The 22,633-nt window shown below is 47.0% G+C and overlaps 1 protein-coding gene across 1 annotated transcript in view; it reads right to left on the bottom strand.

Moving 5' to 3' along the window:
* Positions 1 to 22,633, bottom strand: part of LOC307169652 (uncharacterized protein) — a gene marked incomplete at its 3' end in the record, with an annotated part of 320,630 nt that overhangs the window by 99,252 nt on the left and 198,745 nt on the right. The gene's annotated exons all lie outside the window — the stretch shown is intronic.

Raw genomic sequence — 22,633 nt, 5'->3', positions numbered from 1 at the left:
CATTTTCATTTTTACAAAATTCATATTTAAAAATTATTTAACTGTCCACGTGGACACCATGCAACAAAAGCTTAAAATGGGACATAAATCCGATGGCTTCTACTTGTCGGATCTGTTCGGGCCCTATTGAACCGCCCGACACCCATCGGTTTTGTGTCGCCTGCTTGGGCCTCGCCCACGCCGAGGGGGCATTGATGGAGGATCCCACGTGCGCCTACTGCGCTGATCTGCCAGTGCGCGCCCTCCGAGCCAGGAGGGAAATGGCTCGAGCAACAGTGGGGATTGGGCCCACTGCTGCCAGTGAGCCGCTGGTGGGCCCTTCCACGCCCAAGGACAAGGAATTCGACGCCGTCAGATACACGGACGCGAGCCCACGGATACGTGCGCATACCCCCCGTCGAGGAGGCCGTCGCCGCGCACCTGTGTCGTCTGTGCTGGGTTCGAACCGCAGCTTGCCATCCAAGCCATGCATATTTACGGCCCACCAGGCAGATAAGGCCTACGGAGCGGCAGGGGAGGCAGCCTCAGCTCTCCATGCCATGGCTATACTCCAGGTATTCCAAGCAAAGCAGCTCCAGTCCCTAGATGGTGTCGCCTCTGTGGACACTGACGTCATCCGGGATCTCCGCTCGGCAACGGACCTCGCGCTGATGGCCACCAAGCGCTCCGCGCAGGCCATTGTCCGCTCGATGGGGTTCCTGGTCATCCGAGTAACCTATGGCTCACATTAGCTGACCTGAAGAACGCGGACCGGAAGACGCTCCTGAACGCTCCGATTACTCTACTTCCGGCCTCTTTGGCGATGCCATGGAGTCAGTCACGGAGCGTTACTCGGAGACGCAGAAGCGATGAGCCACGTGATGCCGCGGCGCGCGCCACCAACACAGCCACGATCCCGTTCTACCTCGGCTTCTCACCAGCCTTGGGGTCCCGCTAGACAGCCCACTGTAGCGCCCCACACCAAACTGGACGCTCGTGTTGGCCGGAACAGGCAGTGGCCGGGACCGGGGAAGAAGAGGCAGGGACAGAGAAGGAGCCCGCGCCGCGAGAAGATCAGCACGTCTTCCTCGGCATCCAAACCGTCTTCCTGACGGAGCGGGCAAGAGGAAGAGAGAGTGCTAGAGGCCCCGCCCCCAAGCACCTTGTTCTGCTGCATCAGGTCCCTCATATTACTTCGAGCGACGATTGCAATATGTTAGTGAATGTGGTTCCTGTTCTTGTTGTGAGAAATGCAATAAAAACATGTATCCCTTCACAAAGAGAGCTTTTTCTTCCTCTTACACCTCACTCTGTGTCAACCACCCTGCCCCAGAGCAGCGCAGAGCCACAGCCCATAACTATAATGGCATCTCGTGGGCGCGAGAATGCCAACACCACACACAGCCCTCCACGATGTGGTCCCGACATTAACTTTGCCCCAAAACGCTCCCTTTCTGAGACAGGGAGTTCGCAGTTTGCTCGAGAAGGGAGCGATAGAGCTTGTCCCTCCGAACGAGCAGGAGAGTGGATTCTACAGCCGTTACTGTAGCCGTTACAGCCGACTGGCTGATTCTAGCCCACTCAAGAGATGTGATAATCGGTCATGTGGAAACGCTGCTTCGCCACCTGGTTACGCTGGGACTACGTGTAAACATGCAGAAAAGCGTGTTCACACCGAGTCAGACCATAACATATCTAGATGTATATTTGAGGTCTGTGTCACTGAGGGAATTCGAACCGACAACACGTCTGTGGTTTCGTACATAAATCGCCAGGGCGGCGTGCACTCCAGAGCTCTGTTCAAACAGGCAGCGAGTCTCCTGCTGTGGGCAGACAGACACTTTCTCTCCATAAGAGCGGCGCACATCCCCAGTCTCCTGAAGTCTCAAGGAGAGTGGAGACTTCACCCGGATCGGTTCAAATGATTTGGGATCGGTTCGGGAGGGCAGAAGTCGATCTGTTCGCCACGAGCGAGAACACGCACTGTCAGACGTTCTTCTCGCTATCTCACTCCCCTCTGGCGGGGGATGCCCTGACATCGCGCTGGCCGGAAACCAGGCTTTACGCGTTCCCTCCGGTGAAAATTCTGCCTACGGTGTTATGCAACATCAGGGAGGAGAAAGCGTCTGTGATCCTCGTGGCCCCGACCTGGCCGAATCAGCCCTGGTTCGTGGACATGAGGGAGTTATTGGTGACCGCTATTGCTGCCTTTCATTCCCCGGTTGACGGGCTGTCGATCGGTAAGCACTCACTGGTGATACACCATTCAAAGCACAGGTTGTTTCCCTGCCTGCTTTATCTGCTGAACCGTCAGCCTCGCAGGACGCTGACGCTCAGAGCGCTGTTTGCCCCGTCAGGGCTCTGCGGATGTATTTGAATCGCTCGGCCGCCTTTCGTCAGTCGGACCAGCTGTTCGTGTGCTTTGGTGGATGTAACAAGGGACGTGGGGTTTCTAAACAGAGGCTTGCTCACTGGATTGTGAACGCTATTACTTTGGCTTATAGTTGCCAGGGGAAAGATTGTCCCCTTAACATCAAAGCTCATTCAAGAGGGCGATCGCCTCTTCGTGGGCTTGGTCTAGAGGTATGTCTATACAGGACTTATGTCTTGCTGCTGGCTGGTCTTCTCAGAACACATTCGTCAGGTTTTATAAGTTGGATGTACCCTCTATGGCGTCTCAAGTGCTTTCGGTGAGTTGAGGTTTTCTCATGTGTTAAGCTTGCAGTAGTTACCTTATTGCTAACTCTGTGATTATGACTTATGAGCTTATGTCTCTATGACAGTAGTGTCATTGTTGCTAACTCTGTGTTATAATTATGCACCTGTCACCGCAATGCCGTCGACACTGTGTTAACTCATGCTATTGTGTTGTGTCTGCCCTGAACATTCAGTGCAGCCTTCCTATTTCATTGCGTTGGGATATGCAAAATTTGACAAGGTGTAAGCAGGCGCGCTATTGGCCTATTTCCGCCTATCAGATGCAAGTATTTTTATCTGCACGGCTATTGGCTGTAGGAACGGTCTGTCTCGAGTGGTGTAGTTTGACTCTGTTTGGGTTACCTCACTGCTCTCACGACGGAATTTTATACAGTTCCCATATACGTCACACGACGTAATGTTGAAGTTACCGCCTCGAAAGGGAACGTCTCAGGTTACTATCGTAACCTCGGTTCGCCGTGCTCGCTTGTTCGGCTGTTTAGCGTTCAACCGTGATTCTGACGTAATTGTCGTGCCCATGTAATTTATACTGCCCGTGGTCCTGCCAGTATTTGCATATTCGTGTCAATTGGCCAGCTGTCTCCAGCTGGCGTTAGCCTATAAGATTTCAGCAAAAGTGGAGAAGGGGAGGAGTTCCCATATACGTCACACGACGTAATGTCTCGTTCCCGCCTCTCAGGGAACCGAGGTTACGATAGTAACCGGAGACGTTCTGCTGTCGCTATCACTTCCACTGTCCTATATTCCACCACTCTATTATTCTGTACTGAGTGCTTGACCTATGCTGTCCCTGTTTGGAAGGCAAAATGCAAATTGGTCTCTGTATGTATGTGTAAAGTTGCCAATTAATGATGTGATATGTCATTTTGAATGGTTATTTATGTTGATATATTTGTAAAATGCCTGTTTTACTACAATATAAGATAATTCATAATATCTTTGCAAAAATGTATTAGCAGGTTACAGGAATCAGACTTGATGCAATCTGACTCCACTGTTGCATGATGTCCACATACGTGGACAGTTAGTTTTTGGTGTATAAAAAAAAAAGAGTTTATAAAATACCAGTGGCGGGCGGTGCATTTCGCACCTAGGCCTTCAGTGGTGTCGTACCTGAATTAATTCACCTCTTAATAGGCTTTTAATAGTGCACAGACTCTTTATTCTTGTGAAATTGCTGTTTTATTTTGCACCGGCAGTTATAGGGTTATACCAGTTAGGCTGGTGCGTTCATGTTGTTTTGCGTTCAGATTAAAAAGTTCAAATACGGAGCCTCTCTTGTCTGTCGTTCTTCAGACGTTACAAAAGTATAAATGTTTGAAAAAAAAAGTTTCGATCATAAATTTACTAGAAAAATTCTAATCATATTCAGCACAGAAAAAACAGGGTCAAAAATAAGCATTATACTCATCAAAACTAGGCTACTGATAATTTTTACACAAAATACATCCTTATTTCTTTCCTCAAGAAGACTTCAATTACTCTGTTGTACAGGTATCTGTGCATTTCAGTTCCAACAATGAGTTTTTGACTTTTGCCTTCAAAATCAGACATGGCATGCATTACAGTCAGTTAATTCTGTTTTTACCCGGACAGATCGAATAGTGTTCTGTGACTCTGCGTTAAGCTGGATTTTTTCCCGGTAGGTTTAAAACTGCTGGGGGTCGAGGAGGGAGAGAAACATTAATTTGTGGGTTGAAAAACTATTAAATCAACAGGGATATATTTTAGTTTATGCAGTTCGCTATGTATGCTGTTTGCTAGCTCTGACTACTAGTAATAGTATGCTCTGACCATCCAATCAAAGGATGTGAAAATGCCGACGTTACATGTACGCCTGCTAGATGGCCCCAGGGCAGTCAAATCAAAATCTGATTGGCTGATTAAATCTGACTGATTATCTGATTGGTTAAAGCGATCATTTCATTACCATTAATTTTAAGCTACAGGTGCCCGCACTATTGATTCTGAAGGCCTCAAGGCAGATTTCTTTGACCCTGGCAACACATGATGATGGCTGAAATATGATTGGATAAAAGCTCTAACATAAATATACACTACTGGAAGCAGCGCAACCAGGAGAAAAGCTATGGAATTAACGAGAATGTACTATAGGGAATCAGGGCCGGCCCGAGGCATAAGCGAACTAAGCGGCTGCTTGGGGCCCCCTGGCCACCAGAATTCCATAAGAACCTGTGGTGTCACAAATACTGGTGATTATCTAGAAAGGTCTTTTTAAAGCATTATCCCTTATTTTCAACTCAGGAAGTCCCTTAGTGACATATAAAGAACACCCAAGGTGCGTTCCATTCGACAGGGTCCCTACGCAGTGTTAACTGTTCCCTACTCCCTGAGCACGGTATATCAGTTGAAGTGGACTTCACTGACTATAACCGCTCATTTGGAACGCCCTGCAAACTCATCAAAGAAAGTCAATGAAGGGGTCGCCCAGATTATGATATAACATAAATATATATAGGACTACATTCATATTTTAATTTTTATTTACCATCACATTTAAAATATGTACACTATACAATAAAAAAAACATTGAGTACTATATAATGAAAAACGTATGTTTATTATACACTTTAATTGACTATTGCTGCTATTACTTGACTATTAACAGAATTGAAGCCCTGCTGTAACTGTCATGCAATACGAAAATAAACTTTTATTTGGTTAACTATGTGTATATATGTGTTTTTAATCAATGGTCATATAATTGCATAGCGGTCTCGTGCGCCTTCTTCCCGCGCATAGCCGTATTGTAAACACTCCTGAGGTAAATTATAATCAGCAAAAATAGTATATGTAATATTCACAACAATAACCGTTAAAAATACTATCATTTGTATAACAATGGCGAAATTAATACTTACATAAGTTACGTAAACTCCTCCATCGTTAGTTATGACCGTTCTGAATGGTGATGACGTGGTGCGCGCAATGACATTTGGGTGATCATCGCTCTCCACTTCCTGTGAAGTGATGTATCGATGTTCCCTTATTCCCTATACCGTGTGCAGTGCCCTTCGAACTGAACATGTTCGCTCCCTTCAGATTGGAATCTCACTTAAGATGGCGGAATACCCTGTGAAGTCCACTTCGCAGTCCACTTAAGGTCGAATGGAACGCACCTCCAGGTTCAGTCATGTGACAATGTGTGCATTTTTGTTGCCATGGCAACATTTCCAAAATGATGGCCTGTCTGGTTAGCACATGTTGCAGTGTCAGCAATTTTTAAAAACATTTGTTTTTGTTATGTTTCAACCCATGCAACAATTCTAATGTTTTAATAACATATCCTAGATTACACTTAACCTGATTTTAATACATTTCTTGAACAAATTTATATAACCAGTTGTGAAAATATTGTGGTGACATATATGTCACATCGGGCTGTTAACCTTAAAACAGTAGGTGGAATTTTGATGTGACATATACAGGTCCTTCTCAAAAAATGTGCATATCGTGATAAAGTTCATTATTTTCCATAATGTAATGATAAAAATTAAACTTTCATATATTTTAGATTCATTGCACACCAACTGAAATATTTCAGGTCTTTTATTGTTTTAATACTGATGATTTTGGCATACAGCTCATGAAAACCCAAAATTCTCAAAAAATTCTCAAAAAATTAGCATATTTCATCCGACCAATAAAAGAAAAGTGTTTTTAATACAAAAAAAGTCAACCTTCAAATAATCATGTTCAGTTATGCACTCAATACTTGGTCGGGATTCCTTTTGCAGAAATGACTGCTTCAATGCGGCGTGGCATGGAGGCAATCAGCCTGTGGCACTGCTGAGGTGTTATGGAGGCCCAGGATGCTTCGATAGCGGCCTTAAGCTCATCCAGAGTGTTGGGTCTTGCGTCTCTCAACTTTCTCTTCACAATATCCCACAGATTCTCTATGGGGTTCAGGTCAGGAGAGTTGGCAGGCCAATTGAGCACAGTAATACCATGGTCAGTAAAACCGTTTACCAGTGGTTTTGGCACTGTGAGCAGGTGCCAGGTCGTGCTGAAAAATGAAATCTTCATCTCCATAAAGCTTTTCAGCAGATGGAAGCATGAAGTGCTCCAAAATCTCCTGATAGCTAGCTGCATTGACCCTGCCCTTGATAAAACACAGTGGACCAACACCAGCAGCTGACATGGCACCCCAGACCATCACTGACTGTGGGTACTTGACACTGGACTTCAGGCATTTTGGCATTTCCTTCTCCCCAGTCTTCCTCCAGACTCTGGCACCTTGATTTCCGAATGACATGCAAAATTTGCTTTCATCCAAAAAAAGTACTTTGGACCACTGAGCAACAGTCCAGTGCTGCTTCTCTGGTTCAAAAGTGGCTTGACCTGGGGAATGCGGCACCTGTAGCCCATTTCCTGCACACGCCTGTGCACGGTGGCTCTGGATGTTTCTACTCCAGACTCAGTCCACTGCTTCCGCAGGTCCCCCAAGGTCTGGAATCGGTCCTTCTCCACAATCTTCCTCAGGGTCCGGTCACCTCTTCTTGTTGTGCAGCGTTTTTTTGCCACACTTTTTCCTTCCCACAGACTTCCCACTGAGGTGTCTTGATACAGCACTCTGGGAACAGCGTATTCGTTCAGAAATTTCTTTCTGTGTCTTACCCTCTTGCTTGAGGGTGTCAATGATGGCCTTCTGGACAGCAGTCAGGTCAGCAGTCTTACCCATGATTGTGGTTTTGAGTAATGAACCAGGCTGTGAGTTTTTAAAAGCCTCAGGAATCTTTTGCAGGTGTTTAGAGTTAATTAGTTGATTCAGATGATTAGGTTAATAGCTCGTTTAGAGAACCTTTTCATGATATGCAAATTTTTTGAGATAGGAATTTTGGGTTCCCTTTCAGTCGCTCACGTTCGACGTAACGTCGACGTGACGACGTAATTGGGATCACTTCAGGGAGCCCTATCAACTTCGAGTGTCTACAGAACGAGCCAATGAACGTTGGCGTGCGTGAATCGCGTCACGCGCCCCGCCCCGCCGCGCGGGTATAAACAGGAAGCGGGCGCACGCACACATTGTCTTTCACTTCGGAGCCGAGCTTCTATGAGACTTTTTGTCTATCAGAATCAGCTGTTTGAAGACTTCAAAAGAGGATCATCTCTCTGTTGCTGTGTTGGTGTGACGGCGCGATCAGTGGTGGCCGCGAGCATTGCAGCTCTCAACTGCTGTTTTCACAGCACTGTGTTTGTGTCTGTGTGTGTGTGTGTCGGTTCGGTGGGCGTTTCCCCTGTGTGTGCATTCACACTGCGGCTACCCCTGGGTGCCTCAACACAAAGAGAGTTTTTCAAATCCTTTTTTATTTTCAACTAAAAGAGCAACACAAGCGTGACCCTGCGTCTTTTTCAAGATGTCATTCCGCTTGTGCGTTTCTGGGTGTGGTCGTTCCCTGGCGCCAGCAGATGGCCACAAGAGTTGCCTCTCGTGTTTGGGCATTCAGCACGCTGAGGCAGCTTTTGTGGATAGTTCATGTTCCCATTGCGGGAATATGACTATCACAGCGTTAAGGCGAGGGAGGTGCAGTCCCCTCGCCTATGCCCCGATCTAGAGTCTATTCTGCCCCGCAGAATAGACCTACTTTGGCGCATGACCAGGGTGATCTGAGGATTACCGTGAGGGCTTCCCCGTCGAGTCATTCTCCGCGGGCCCCTCATGCCTCACATACGCTGCTGCCATTGGAGCCCCTTAGTGAACGTCTTGGTCCTTCCCCGGAACGACCAACCGTTTCCTTTGGGGCCCCAGCTGACGATCAGATGTCGATCGCAGCATCGGAGGGGGAGCTGTCCTCTGGAAATGACGACTCGGCTGCGTTGCCCCCCTCGGGGTGTGTAGCGTTGTCCGAGCCAGATCCAGAATGGACTGCTATGCTTTCCCGGGCCGCCGAGAAGGTCGGGCTTGCGTGGAATCCTCCACCACGTCCCGAACCTTCTCGGTTGGACGATTGGTTTCTCGGGGCGGGCCGTGCTGGTTCTCAGTGCGCCGCCCCGGTACCTTTCTTTCCGGAAGTGCATGAGGAGCTTTCTAGGACGTGGAAGGCACCGTATAGTGCCCGAAGCCGTTCTAGTGGCTCCTCACCCCTCGCCACCCTCGACGGCGGGGCAGCTAAGGGGTATGTGGATATCCCCCCAGTGGAGCGGGCCGTCGCGATGCAACTGTGTCCGGCGTCCGCTTCCTCTTGGCGGGGTAATCCACGCCTCCCGTCCAAGGCCTGTAAGTTTTCGTCCGGTCTAACGGCGAAGGCTTACAAGGCCTGTGGACAGGCTGCTTCCGCCCTCCATGCCATGGCGCTCTTGCAGGTCCACCAGGCCCAGGCGCTCATGGACATGAACGAGGGTGGTTCTGACCCAGAGCTCCTCCGGGAGCTCCGTGTGGCAACCGACCTTGCCCTCCGGGCGACGAAGGAAACCGCACGTTCAGTCGGTCAGGCGATGTCCACCTTGGTGGTCCAGGAGCGCCACCTCTGGCTCAACCTGGCGGATATGAGGGACACCGATAAATATCGGTTCCTGGATGCCCCTCTTTCCCAGGTTGGGTTGTTCGGCGACGCGGTCGAGAGCTTTGCCCAACAGTTCTCGGCCGCACAGAAGCAGACGGAGGCCATCCGACACATCCTGCCCCGGCGGACCGCTGCCGCTCCCACCCGTCCGCCGGCCGCAGACCCTCCGTCTACTCGTCGCCGAGGTCGGCCTTCTGCGGCGTCCTCCGCTCCCGCCAGGCCCCAGCAGCAGCAGCCATCATCCAGGCCTCAGCGCGGAGCAAGCCGCAGGAAGTCGACCCCGCCCGTCCAGGCCGCTGCCAAACCAGGAGGCAAGCGACGGTGCAAACGACCCTGAGACGGGCGGCCCAGAGGTGGATCAAGTTGCTCTTCAGGAGATGGCGAAGGCGCCACTCCTTCCCCCGGTGGAGGGCCGGGCGGAGAATCTTTTGTTTCCTTTTCTTTTTGTTCCGCCACTGACCCACGGGTCAGTGGTACCCACATTTTCAAAAAAAAGAGCAATTTCTGAAACCTCTGGGCCCCAAGAGGGCGCGCTTGGCAGTCGACGACGCCGCCATGCCTTGTCACTCCCGAGCCCCTCTTTCATCGCCAGCGAGCAGCAGTGGCTGTGTTCCGGACGTGCTGTCGCCTCCTCACACTCACTCTGCCCTTCGACGGAAGCAGGTATGTGCTGCACCACACACTCAGACCCCACTTCGGGCCGCTGTGCCGTCCGAGTCGGGTCCCTGCATTCCGCCGCGCTGCCCCACCCCGGGTACGTCTGTGGTGCCGTCAGTCCCGCTTGTTCGGTCTCTGGGAGCCTGGTTAACGCTTCCCAGCCCGTCTCGCTGGCTCATCCGTACCATCAGACTCGGCTATGCGATCCAGTTCGCCCGGCGTCCCCCTGCTTTCAAGGGCATTCTGTTCACCCGTGTTCTGGCAGACAGTGCCCCTGTGCTCAGGGCAGAGATCGCAGTCCTACTGGCGAAGGACGCGATCGAGCCGGTCCCTCCAGCCGTTATGAAGACCGGCTTCTACAGCCCGTACTTCATTGTACCCAAGAAAGGTGGTGGGTTACGGCCAATCTTGGACCTGCGCGTCCTGAACCGGTCCCTTCACAGGCTACCGTTCAAGATGCTTACGCAGAAACGCATTTTCAAATGCATCCGTCCCCAAGATTGGTTTGCAGCGATCGACCTGAAGGACGCGTACTTTCATGTCTCGATTCTCCCTCGACACAGACCGTTTCTCCGCTTTGCGTTCGAGGGACGGGCATATCAGTACAAGGTCTTACCCTTCGGGCTGGCCCTGTCGCCCCGCGTCTTCACGAAAGTCGCGGAGGCGGCCATTGCTCCCATGTGCGAGCGTGGTGTTCGCATTCTCAACTACCTCGACGATTGGCTTATTCTGGCCCAGTCGAGAGAGCAGTTGTGCGAACACAGGGACATGGTGCTCAGTCACCTCAGCCACCTAGGGCTTCGGGTCAACTGGGAAAAGAGCAAACTCACCCCCGGGCAGAGGATCTCTTTTCTCGGTATGGAGTTGGACTCGGTCAACATGACAGCGCGCCTCACCGAGGCCCGTGTCCAGTCAGTGTTGAACTGCGTGAGCACGCTCAGACGCAGAACAGCGGCACCACTGAAACTGTTTCAGAGGCTCCTGGGGCATATGGCATCTGCAGCCGCGGTTACGCCGCTCGGATTGCTTCATATGAGGCCGCTCCAACACTGGCTCCACGATCGAGTCCCGAGATGGGCGTGGCAGAGCGGCTCGTGCCGGGTCCAAGTGACTCCGCACTGTCGCCAAACTCTCAGCTTGTGGTCGGACCCTTCGTTCCTACGGGCAGGTGTTCCCCTGGAACAAGTGTCCAGGCACTCTGTGGTCTCCACGGATGCCTCTACCACCGGCTGGGGGGCCACGTACAACGGGCATGCAGCTTCAGGTCTGTGGACGGGGCCTCAACTGCATTGGCACATCAACTGCCTCGAGTTGTTAGCAGTACGTCTTGCACTGAGCCGTTTCAAAACGCTGCTACTAGGCAAGCACGTATTGGTCCGTACGGACAGCACTGCGACCGTTGCGTACATCAACCGCCAAGGTGGTCTACGCTCCCGCCGCATGTCACAACTCGCCCGCCATCTCCTCCTCTGGAGTCAGAAGCATCTGAGGTCGCTTCGTGCCATTTACATTCCGGGCCTGCTCAACCGTGCAGCCGACGAGCTCTCACGGCAGCAGGTGCTACCGGGAGAATGGCGACTCCATCCCCAGGTGGTCCAGCTGATTTTCAGGCGCTTCGGGACCGCTCAGGTAGATCTGTTTGCCGCCCCGGACACGTCTCATTGCCAGTTGTTCTATTCTCTGACCGAGGGGACCCTCGGCACGGATGCTCTGGCACACAGCTGGCCCCGGGGCCTTCGCAAGTATGCGTTTCCCCCAGTGAGCCTTCTTGCACAGACCTTGTGCAAAGTCAGGGAGGACGAGGAGCAGGTCTTGTTAGTTGCGCCGTATTGGCCCAATCGGACCTGGTTCCCGGAACTAGTGCTCCTCGCGACAGCCCCCCCCTGGCCCATCCCTCTGAGAGAGGACCTGCTCTCTCAGAGACGGGGCACCCTATGGCACCCGCGTCCAGACCTCTGGAAACTCCATGTCTGGTCCCTGGACGGGACGCGGAGGTTCTAAGTGACCTACCCCCTGCGGTAGTTGACACCATCACTTCCGCTAGAGCCCCCTCTACGAGGCGCCTCTATGCATTGAAGTGGAACCTGTTCGTTGACTGGTGCTCCTCTCATGAGGAGAACCCCCGATCTTGCTCGATCAGAGCCGTGCTTTCCTTCCTGCAAGAAGGGCTGGAGCGAAGGCTGTCTCCCTCCACCCTTAAAGTGTATGTTGCCGCTATTGCCGCACATCATGATGCTGTTGATGGTAAGTCTTTGGGAAAGCATGACCTGATCGTCAGGTTCCTGAGGGGAGCGAGGAGACTGAATCCTCCTCGCCCACTCTCTATACCCTCTTGGGACTTGTCTCTGGTCCTTTCGGCACTTCAGAGACCACCCTTTGAGCCTCTGCAATCAGCTGAGTTAAAAATTCTGTCCTGTAAGACAGTACTCCTGGTTGCATTGGCCTCTATCAAGAGGGTAGGGGACCTGCATGCATTTTCGGTCGACGAATCGTGCCTAGAATTCGGCCCGGATAACTCTCACGTCATCCTGAGACCCCGGCCCGGATACGTGCCCAAGGTTCCCACCACTCCCTTCCGGGACCAGGTAGTGAACCTGCAAGCGCTGCCTTCGGAAGAGGCAGACCCAGCCCTGGCTTTTCTCTGTCCCGTTCGCGCTCTGCGTCTGTACGTGGACAGAACGCAAAGCCTCAGGACCTCAGATCAGCTCTTCGTCTGTTACGGAGGCCAGCAGAAAGGGAAGGCTGTCTCCAAGCAGAGGATGGCCCACTGGATAGTGGATGCCATCGCCTTGGCTTACGAAGCCCAAGGCGTGCCCTGCCCGCCTGGGTTGAAAGCCCACTCCACTAGGAGTGTCGCTTCTTCCTGGGCGCTGGCTCACGGCGCCTCGCTGACAGACATCTGTAGAGCTGCGGGCTGGGCGACACCTAACACGTTCGCTAGGTTTTATAGCTTACGTGTTGAGCCGGTTTCTTCCTGTGTGCTCGCTTCTACTAGCCGGTAGCACCGAAGTTCCCGCTCTAGTGTCGGCTTGCTGCGCCACTCCCTTCCTAGGAACGGATACGTGCGCTTTTTACTCCAGTTGAGTTCCCCATCGGCGAACCCTGTGAGTTCCTCCGCACCCCTTCGGCAGTCGGACGTTGCGGAGCGTCCGACGCCAGGCCTAGTGCTCGTATGCTTGTGTAACTTGTGCTAGGCTGGGTTCCATATGTGGTGATCCCTGCGGCGATCCCATATGTGTATTCTTCCACGACCAGCTCCCTGCGGTGAGCCCGTGTCTTCCCTTGGCAGAGTCTGCTCTGCCGTCACTGTCCGGTGTGTGTCTCCCCCTTCGGGTGGAGCCACCCCAGTGACATTCCATATGTCGCACTGCCCCTTCGGCCAGTCCATATGTGTATTCTCCACATGTTACCTCCCTTCGGGCAGGATGTGGCTCCGCAGCGTTCTTTCCCCTGGAGAGGTACGCTTTCCCAGTGTTATCCAAGAGTTCCGCTGTGTGGGGTATAATGGAACAGCAGTTGAACTCCCTCTACGCAGGTCTTCCGCCCCAGCAGTTGGGGGTCTGAGAGTCTTGCGTAGGGCGCTGGATGTGGCAGCAACCGTGGCGTTTTCCATGGGATCCCAATTACGTCGTCACGTCGACGTTACGTCGAACGTGAGCGACTGAAAGGGAACGTCTCGGTTACTGATGTAACCCTCGTTCCCTGAAGGAGGGAACGGGAGACGTAACGTCCCGTCGCCACCGTTGCTGACCATCGCTGCATGGCCGTCACAAATCTCGGCTCCTCAGCGAAAAACAATGTGTGCGTGCGCCCGCTTCCTGTTTATACCCGCGCGGCGGGGCGGGGCGCGTGACGCGATTCACGCACGCCAACGTTCATTGGCTCGTTCTGTAGACACTCGAAGTTGATAGGGCTCCCTGAAGTGATCCCAATTACGTCGTCACGTCGACGTTACGTCTCCCGTTCCCTCCTTCAGGGAACGAGGGTTACATCAGTAACCGAGACGTTTTCATGAGCTGTATGCCAAAATCATCAGTATTAAAACAATAAAAGACCTGAAATATTTCAGTTGGTGTGCACTGAATCTAAAATATATGAAAGTTTAATTTTTATCATTACATTATGGAAAATAATGAACTTTATCACAATATGCTAATTTTTTGAGAAGGACCTGTATGTCACATTAAGAAAAATGGTAATGAGCTGCTCAATTAATTTATCTGATTCAATTATTTTATTGTTATATATTTTCTGCTGCTCATTTCAAAGCATATTTTAACAAATGTAAAGATAAAAATAATGTCAAAATTAATTACATTGTTAATGAAATGTATTTTGAAACTATTTTGCATACCTGTAACTTAAACAACATGTTGATATCATATGTTGGTCCTATTTTAGGTTATTTTAACTTTTTTGTTGTACGAATAACATGAATAGATTCAGGAAACAACTTGATGTTCAGAATGTGCTGAAAATGATCCAGGGAGATGACAGTGAGAATAAGGGATGTGACAGTGACTATAGGAAGAAGACATTGATGACCCTGGTTACACCCTTAGCAAGAAAGACATGGAGGAAGATGAATCAAGTGGGTCTGATTCAGACATTAGCATCAAGTGATTTAGATTTAGAAGCTGCACAGAAAAAACATAAACTCTGGGATGCAAAATACAACCAGCCAGGGTAAAAAAAAAATTAATGGAGAAAGAAACATTTTGAAATCCCTGAGTGCACATTCAAAGGGCAGAGTATCACACCTCCAGACAATCTTCTAACGCCCCTGGAGTATTTCAGAAAGTTCATAACACCAGAAATGCTTGAGCTCCTAGACTAGAGGAAGAAACTAATTTGTACAGTGTGCAAAAATCTGGAACTCAGAAGAATGTTAACACCACTATTAAAGAAATGGAAATACTGATTGGTATCTATCTGTGCATGGGTCTGCACCTAATGCCAGGAAATCGTGCATACTGGGAAAATGACACAAGGTGTCCCATGGTGACTGACAACATGTCAAGCAACCGTTTTCAGACCCTGCTAGCAAGTCTACATTTCACTGACAACAATGATTCGTCAAATCGGCAAGAAGGGGTTAAGTGTTTGAAGATCCTTCCATGGCTTGATATGTTTCGCAAACAATGCCTGGCTATCACCCGGCTATCTTCCCAGAAAAGTAATAATTTTGATATATGTTGTGGAAAAGAAAATAAACAGAAAAAAACTGTTATTAAGCAAAAAAAAAAAAAATAAAAAAAAAATAAATAAATAATTTCAACAGAGAAATAAACGCCCAATGTGACATATATGTAACATTAAAAATGTATCATAAACACCCAATGTCACATATATGTAACATTACAGATCTTTCACAAGGAGGGTTTGTATTTCAAAAACAACTGCAGAAACATGTTATAAGTGGTCCATTTGGTCTGTTTTATATGCCCCATAATTTTTCTATAAGGAGAAATTGGTCCGGGTTCTTATGGGTTAAGAAATAGAGTATAAAATTGCTTGAATATATACCATTTTCTTGCCTTGGTGAGTCCTACTTCAAATATCAACTTGATAATATGTAAGCAAACTGATATGGGTTTGATATTAGTGTGTGCGCGCACAGTGGGCAAGCCAGTCCTAATTTGCACGTGGGCTAAAGCTAGTCAAATGTGAACATGCTAACGAGTTAATGAAGTACGACAATTGATATTTAAGTGTCAACGTGTTCAATAAGTTGAGTTAATGTGTGCTTTAAAGCAAGGGCGAAATTGTCAATCACACATTGGGGGGGACAGCTGTGGGACTTTTTGTGTTGGCGCATGCACACATTTTTTGAATCAAAATAAAATAAAAGTCAGAGTCCGAATGTTTGTAATTGTATAACACAACAAGGAATTTTATTACATCTGATCGTAAAACCAACGTATACTCACCCTGTGATGATTATAGCATCGGCATCAATTACAAGCCTGAATTGACAACAAAGCGGCCAGTGATCTCTCTCTTATATTCTTCTATAAACATATAGGGCCCTATTTTAACGATCTGAAATGCAAGTGGCAAAGCGCAAAGCGCAAGTAGCTTTGTGGGTGGGTCTCGGCGCTGTTGCTATTTTCCCGGCGGGATAAATGACTCTTGCGCCCGGCGCAAATCTAAAAGGGGTTGGTCTGAAGTAGCTTCATTATTCATAGGTGTGGTTTGGGCGTAACGTGAAATAAACCAATCAGAGCATCATCTCACATTCCCTTTAAGAGCAGACGCGCTTTTTCCTTGGCGTATTGCTATTATAACGGCGGATTTGCCAGGCGCGCGCCAGGAGCGGTTCACAGCCGAGGAGAGAAACGCTCTCGTCACGGCCGTAAAAGAGAGAGAAGTGACATTGGGGATGGAGAAACACACCCAAATTAGCTTCGGTTAAACAGGCATATAATAATTTGGGTAAATGTGTAAGCTAGATGTATATGCTTTTATAATAAATTGTCTATCTATCTATCTATCGTTTGTAATAATATGATTTGCAAAAATGAAAACTGCTGCTTCTGTGTAGATTAGAGAATCAAAGTGTATGCGCGTTGTGCACGCTATACATTATGGTCAAGCATGCGCCCTTAAAATAGCATAATGAACAACGCGCAACGCGCCACTGACTTTAGACTAGTTTTTTTCTGGCCAGTGGCGCAATTGTTTTATGGAACAGTAAAATAGCACCAGGGATTGTTTGCGCCAGAACACGCATCCTTTTTTGCGCTGAACCGCCCAGGGAGCGCAAGTTCATTCCCTAGTTTAGCGACGTGCGTCTGTGGAGGGAAAAGCGTGCTTTGCGTGGGTGCAAAATAATAGGAATGATACATGCGTCGGTGTACACAGTCAATTGCGCTGGGTGCAAGATAGGGCCCATTGTGTGGCTATAAACATTTTGATTAAATTACTGTTACAGGATAACAATATTCTAATATCAAGTCTTGAGCAATGATAGTAAAACAGTTATGTGCTAATGAGGGAAAATGCTGTTTATTTTGTACAAATTTACCGGTGAAATTCACCTGGTCGTTATCTAAGGGATTATGTCAGCCAAATACATATTTACCATTCATAGATATGTGCCAAATGTCTGTCAGATTTCGCGCTCCTAATTCTTCTTCTGTTTGGTTCTGTTTCCATTACCCTTCAAATTGCGCAAATTGCGCAAATTGAAATTGCGAATTGAAAATACGCTCAATGGAAACACATCAATTTCGCAAAAACTCCCGTTTATCTCAGAAAAGTTTTTACGCTCGCATGAGGTGGTTTTTCAGGCAATTCGAAAAAGTAATATTTCGCAAAATTGCAATGGAAACAGTTTTTGCGCATTTACAGTCACCTGACTTAGAAGAAGCGGTGTGTTTGAGGTCCATCATAGCTACGCAAATAGGCCTAATAATAATTTTATATTATTTTATTATAACATTTAATATATTTAGAAGACGCTTTTATGGAAAAAAAAGAACAATAAGGCTTAAAGGAGAACTTGGTAACTTTTTTAACTTAATAAAACTGTCTAGAAATCATTTGGATGGTTAAACAACCTATTCTGGTTATATTGATGACTTTCCCTGCTCCCCCCAGCGTTCCCAGGCGGAAAACCAACCTTGCAACTTGGGGACTGCCGTCCCGGTAAGACAGAAATTGGAAGTCTCGTGAGAAGCGAGAACGAGAACGAGCGCGAGCGCCAAACACGAATTGCTTTACGGCAATTCGACATAAACACACACGCATGTATGATGTATTACCAGATTACCCACCTCGGTAGACATAGCTCCACACGATACAGTTGGCTTGCTCCGATCATAACAAACGCACATGAGCAGCGGTAGAGAGGGGGAGGAGGCTGCCGCAAGTGAGTTTTTTACGTCCGTGTTGTGAAATATACGCCCCCCCACAGCTGTAGGGGGAGCTCGTGGGGAAAACATGCGACAACAAAAGGGAAAATCAGCGAAGAAGTGACTAGAGTTCGCTAGAGTTGCCGAGTTCTCCTTTAAGTGGGGAGCGCGCACTGCATGGCACGGAGGCGCGGGCGCGAACACTTGCATATTCCTATCAACAGTGGAAACAACTTAAAAATACTCTATCATTTCTGGTCATACAGAAAATAATAATACATTATTCTCAACTACTTTTATTTGTGTAAACTCACAATAACAATAAAACGTTGTGCTTTTGTAAAATAAAAGAAATCAGACTTACTTTCATGATCTCCGTAAACTGGAGCGCAAGAACTGAAACAAAATATAACCACAAAACGAACAAATTCGAATCGAAAGCTAATAACTTCTGATTTTGTAATTCGTATGAAAGGTGTATTTATCCCTAAAAGCGCATTTGCTTAGCGGAGATGGAGATGTGATTTTAGCCAAAACAATAGTTTATTAATAATATTATTAATAAACTATTGTACAATGACAATAAAGGAATCAATCAATCAATCAATCAATCAATATTAATGGCTCTTCTCATTCAGCACTGCGGGAAAAACATCAATTCCAGGTTCTAATTTGGCTTTAGAAAACCAGTAAAATCGACATGTTTTCAATATTAATTTGTGAATATTTTAAATGTTTAATAAAGGGGCAAAAAGTCATAAACAAAAATCAGAAAATTCTTCGATATTTACTTTTTTTGCGCAGCAGTTGGTGTAGCCAGTTCAAATAAAAATTTTGGTGTTCAACTTTGCGTTTTAAAAAGACAACAACCGTTCATTTTTCGTTTTTCAATTACGGGTTAAAAAAAGGAAAAACGAATGGACACAAAAGTAGCCTACATGGATAGTTTGGACAGAATACGAGACAGAGTTCTTTATTAAATTCATAAAAGAAACAAAAATTAGACTATAGGAATACTGGATTCTAAATCTCAAAGAAATGCCATCAAAACCTCGGAGCAGAAATGAGGGCGAAACACCCAGAAACTCCACGTGTCATTCGCATTATAAGGGTCTTTCCCTGCCATTAATGCTTGGATAACAGCCACGTCTCCTTCCATTAAAGGAACTGTATGTAGGATTGTGGCCAAAACTGGTACTGCAATCACTTTAAAAATACTGTAGAGCGGTGTATCCCCTCCCCCTCCCCCCTGACTCGAGGTTGCCAGATAAGCTGCAGGATTCAGCAGAAACGTAGGCTGCTTCAATGAGCTTCCAATGGCAAGTGACGACGAGACGTACACAGTTAGTTTTTTTCTGTTAATTATGTTTATGCTTCATGAGAGATATTTTGATAAGTAACTATGTATTTAAAAAATGTACTAATTGTCATTAGTTAAATATAATCGTAAAGATTGCTGGGGCCATAATAGCTGAAGAGATAAGCGTTTTTGATTAATTTGATTTGATTTCTTTATTTTGAACATATAAATACAATTACAATTGAAAAAAATCTGAGAAAAAAGGATAATAGTAAAACAAAGAAAAAAAACATATAAACAACAAAATAAAACTTCCTTATTTTTCAATACGAAAAAAAAAAAAATCTCGATTTAAGTACTAAAGTTTTTGTCATAAGTAACGTTAGGCTAACAAATTACCAAAACATTTGCCACAGCAATTATAACGCGGGACAAATTCAATATCACCAATGGCTATCACAGGGTTGTTTTCAGTCCCATTAGAAAATATTGTTAGAGTAACTAAATTACATAATGGTCATACAGGTCAACTTGCAGCAGGTGTAACTTAGTCCACGATATACTGTACGAGAAGAACGAATGACGAATAATTTTTTCTGAGGTAAAATTAGGCTTCTGTCTCAATTACGTTTCAAATTGCCATAATGGGCGTGCTAATGTTGTTTTCCTCAGCGTCTCAGCATAATGACAGAGAAACGGGCTCCTATAATGCATTGCAAATGTTAGGATACGTCCATGTGAGCCAATGTTACGTTACTTTGCACGAACATGCATAACTTTGTTCGACTGTCATGAATATATGAAATGTCCATTGACATCAAGTACAAGTTAGCCAAGCATAGATTAAAGGGGTGGTTCGGGATTTTTGACATCGGACCTCATTTTTAAGTCAGCCTGGTTGTTATTCATCAGTGGAGACATTTTTTTAAAAAAATGATCCAGTCCTTATATTTGGATAGTTAGCCGATGCTAGGCTAGCGCGAGTCAAGGGTAGATGTTAGCCAGCCATTAAAAACCGTTTTACCCACTCCACAGTGCACCAAACGCAAATCAATTATAACACTAGACTATCGATGCAAATGTCCGTTGAGAGAATAATGTTAGAAATCAAACTTACCTTTCATCACATTGCATTAGTTATAATTTGTTCCCTGTAATCATAAGCATTTTCTACAGCAGCAGCAGAGTGATATTGATTACCTAGGCAACCAAGTGAGCATATGTACTGCACTCACTGTAGTGCACTTCTTTTCTGTGTTTACTTTTTGCCGCATTACTAACTGGAGCAAAGTAAAATTCCGCAGCTGCTGAGAAACTAGTTCCTTTGGGATCATTGAGATGAAAGGTAAGTTTGATTTCTAACATTATTCTCTCAACGTACATTTGCATCGATAGTCTAGTGTTATAATTGATTTGCGTTTGGTGCACTGTGGAGTGGGTAAAACGGTTTTTAATGGCTGGCTAACATCTACCCTTGACTCGCGCTAGCCTAGCATCGGCTAACTATCCAAATATAAGGACTGGATCATTTTTTTAAAAAAAATGTCTCCACTGATGAATAACAACCAGGCTGACTTAAAAATGAGGCCCGATGTCAAAAATCCCGAACCACCCCTTTAATCTTACCTGTCCAGGAGAAAATTAGCAACGTTGCGTCTGTGTTCAAATTCTTCTCCGTTTTCAGCCGTCTCCATCTTTCAAAAGCATCTCCTATACAAATTCTGGTTCCCTTTCGAAAGGGAACTCTACACTACGTCAGAATGACGCTATGGGGAACGCCTCAGGCGTGACAGGTGTCTGAAATCAAATATCAACTCACGTCAATCATGTTGACCGGCGACAGCCCGTGCATCATCAGCTTGAATGATGAGCGCGCGACCTGGATGTATAAAGGGGAGCCTTGCACACATGACAACATCTTTTCGTCTTCAGGGACTGTTTGTCTGTTTTGAGAATATCGCTGAAGCGCGCGGGAGGCTCTCGAAAGAGCCTCTTGTGCAAACTGTGAGCGTTTTTTATTTAAAAATGCTCCGCTCTCGACGGACCCTTTTCTCGAGGGAGGAGGGTTCAGCATCTGAGCTGTGGTGCGTGCGATCTGTGAAACAATACTGTTTGGGTACGAGGCGTTCACTGTCAGTTCCTGAGGGTGCTGGCAGTGTTCATTAAGAAATATCTCGGCACGCGTGAGAAAGAAAAAATCCGTGCGCTGTCCGATGTTTCAACCTCGCACCTGTTGACTTTCTTCTCGAGGGATGAAAGCCAAATATTTTTTAACGGCTCGTTTCTCGCGCTTGCCGAGGCAGTGTGTAGATTACGAGAACGTATAAATGTTAAAACAGTATTGTCTGGTGATTATGGCTGCATTTAATTCTATTAATTAAAATGGTGGAAATATTATCTGACTTAAGAAGTTAGATATTTAGTAATTTAGCCTATCATCCAGATCGCGTTATCCAGTGTTTTTGGCTGCATTTTAATTGAGGAATTAAAATGATGAGCAGTGAACAAAAAGAGCAGGTGTAATTCTGGTCTTTTTGTAAAATGTGAAATTAACATATTTCTGTTTCTTTTCAGACCACGTCTCCTGTTTTAGAGTCTGGGGCAAAATGTTATGGGTAAGAAAGTAAATCTAAAGATTTTTTCGATGGTCAGGTAGTAGGTCTTAACAGGCCTCCTTGACCAGACATTCCCCATTTTGCAACCGGACAGTGCTTGGGCCTCCCTGAGGTGAGCTCCCAGGAATTGAAGCTGTCAAGGAGTAATGTGGTTATCAGGTTATAGGCCTCACTAGGCCTTCCTGAATATGAGCTTCCACATACTATGGTTGAATGAGCTCCCACATATTATGGTTATCAGGTCATAGGCCTCACTAGGCCTTCCTGAATATGAGCTCCCACATACTGTGGTTATCAAGTTATAGGCCTCTCCAGGCCTTCTTGAATATAGCTCCCATATAATGTGGTTATCAGGTCATAGGCCTCACTAGGCCTTCCTGAAAATGAGCTCCCACATACTGTGGTTGAATATGAGCTCCCACATTCTGTGGTTATCAAGTTATAGGCCTCACCAGGCCTTCTTGAATATGAGCTCCCATATACTGTGATATGAGCTCCCACATTCTGTGGTTATCAAGTTATAGGCTTCACCAAGCCTTCTTGAATATGAGCTCCCACATACTGTGGTTATCAGGTCATGGGCCTCACCAGGCCTTCCTGGTTACGAGCCTCCACATGTTAGGTTACAGGCCTCACTGGCCTTCCTGAATGTGAGCTCCCACATACTGTGGTGAATATGAGCTCCCATGTTATATGGTTATCAGGTCAGAGGCCTCACTAGGCCTTCCTGAGTATGAGCTCCCACATGCTGTGGTTGTATATGAGCTCCCACATACTATAGTCGCCAGGTTATAGGCCTTACCAGGCCTTCTTGGTTAAGAGCCTCCACATGTCAGGTTACAGGCCTCACCGGCCTTCCTGAATGTGAGCTCCTATATACTGTGGTCATCAGGTTACAGGCCTCATCTGGCCTTCCTGGTTATGAGCTCCCACATTCTGTGGTTATCAGGTCAGAGGCCTCACTAGGCCTTCCTGAGTATGAGC

Source organism: Squalius cephalus (genome assembly GCF_949319135.1).
Source record: "Squalius cephalus genome assembly, chromosome: 13".
NCBI classification, from domain to species: Eukaryota; Metazoa; Chordata; class Actinopteri; order Cypriniformes; family Leuciscidae; genus Squalius; species Squalius cephalus.
This window is presented reverse-complemented; position numbering and strand designations above follow the sequence as displayed.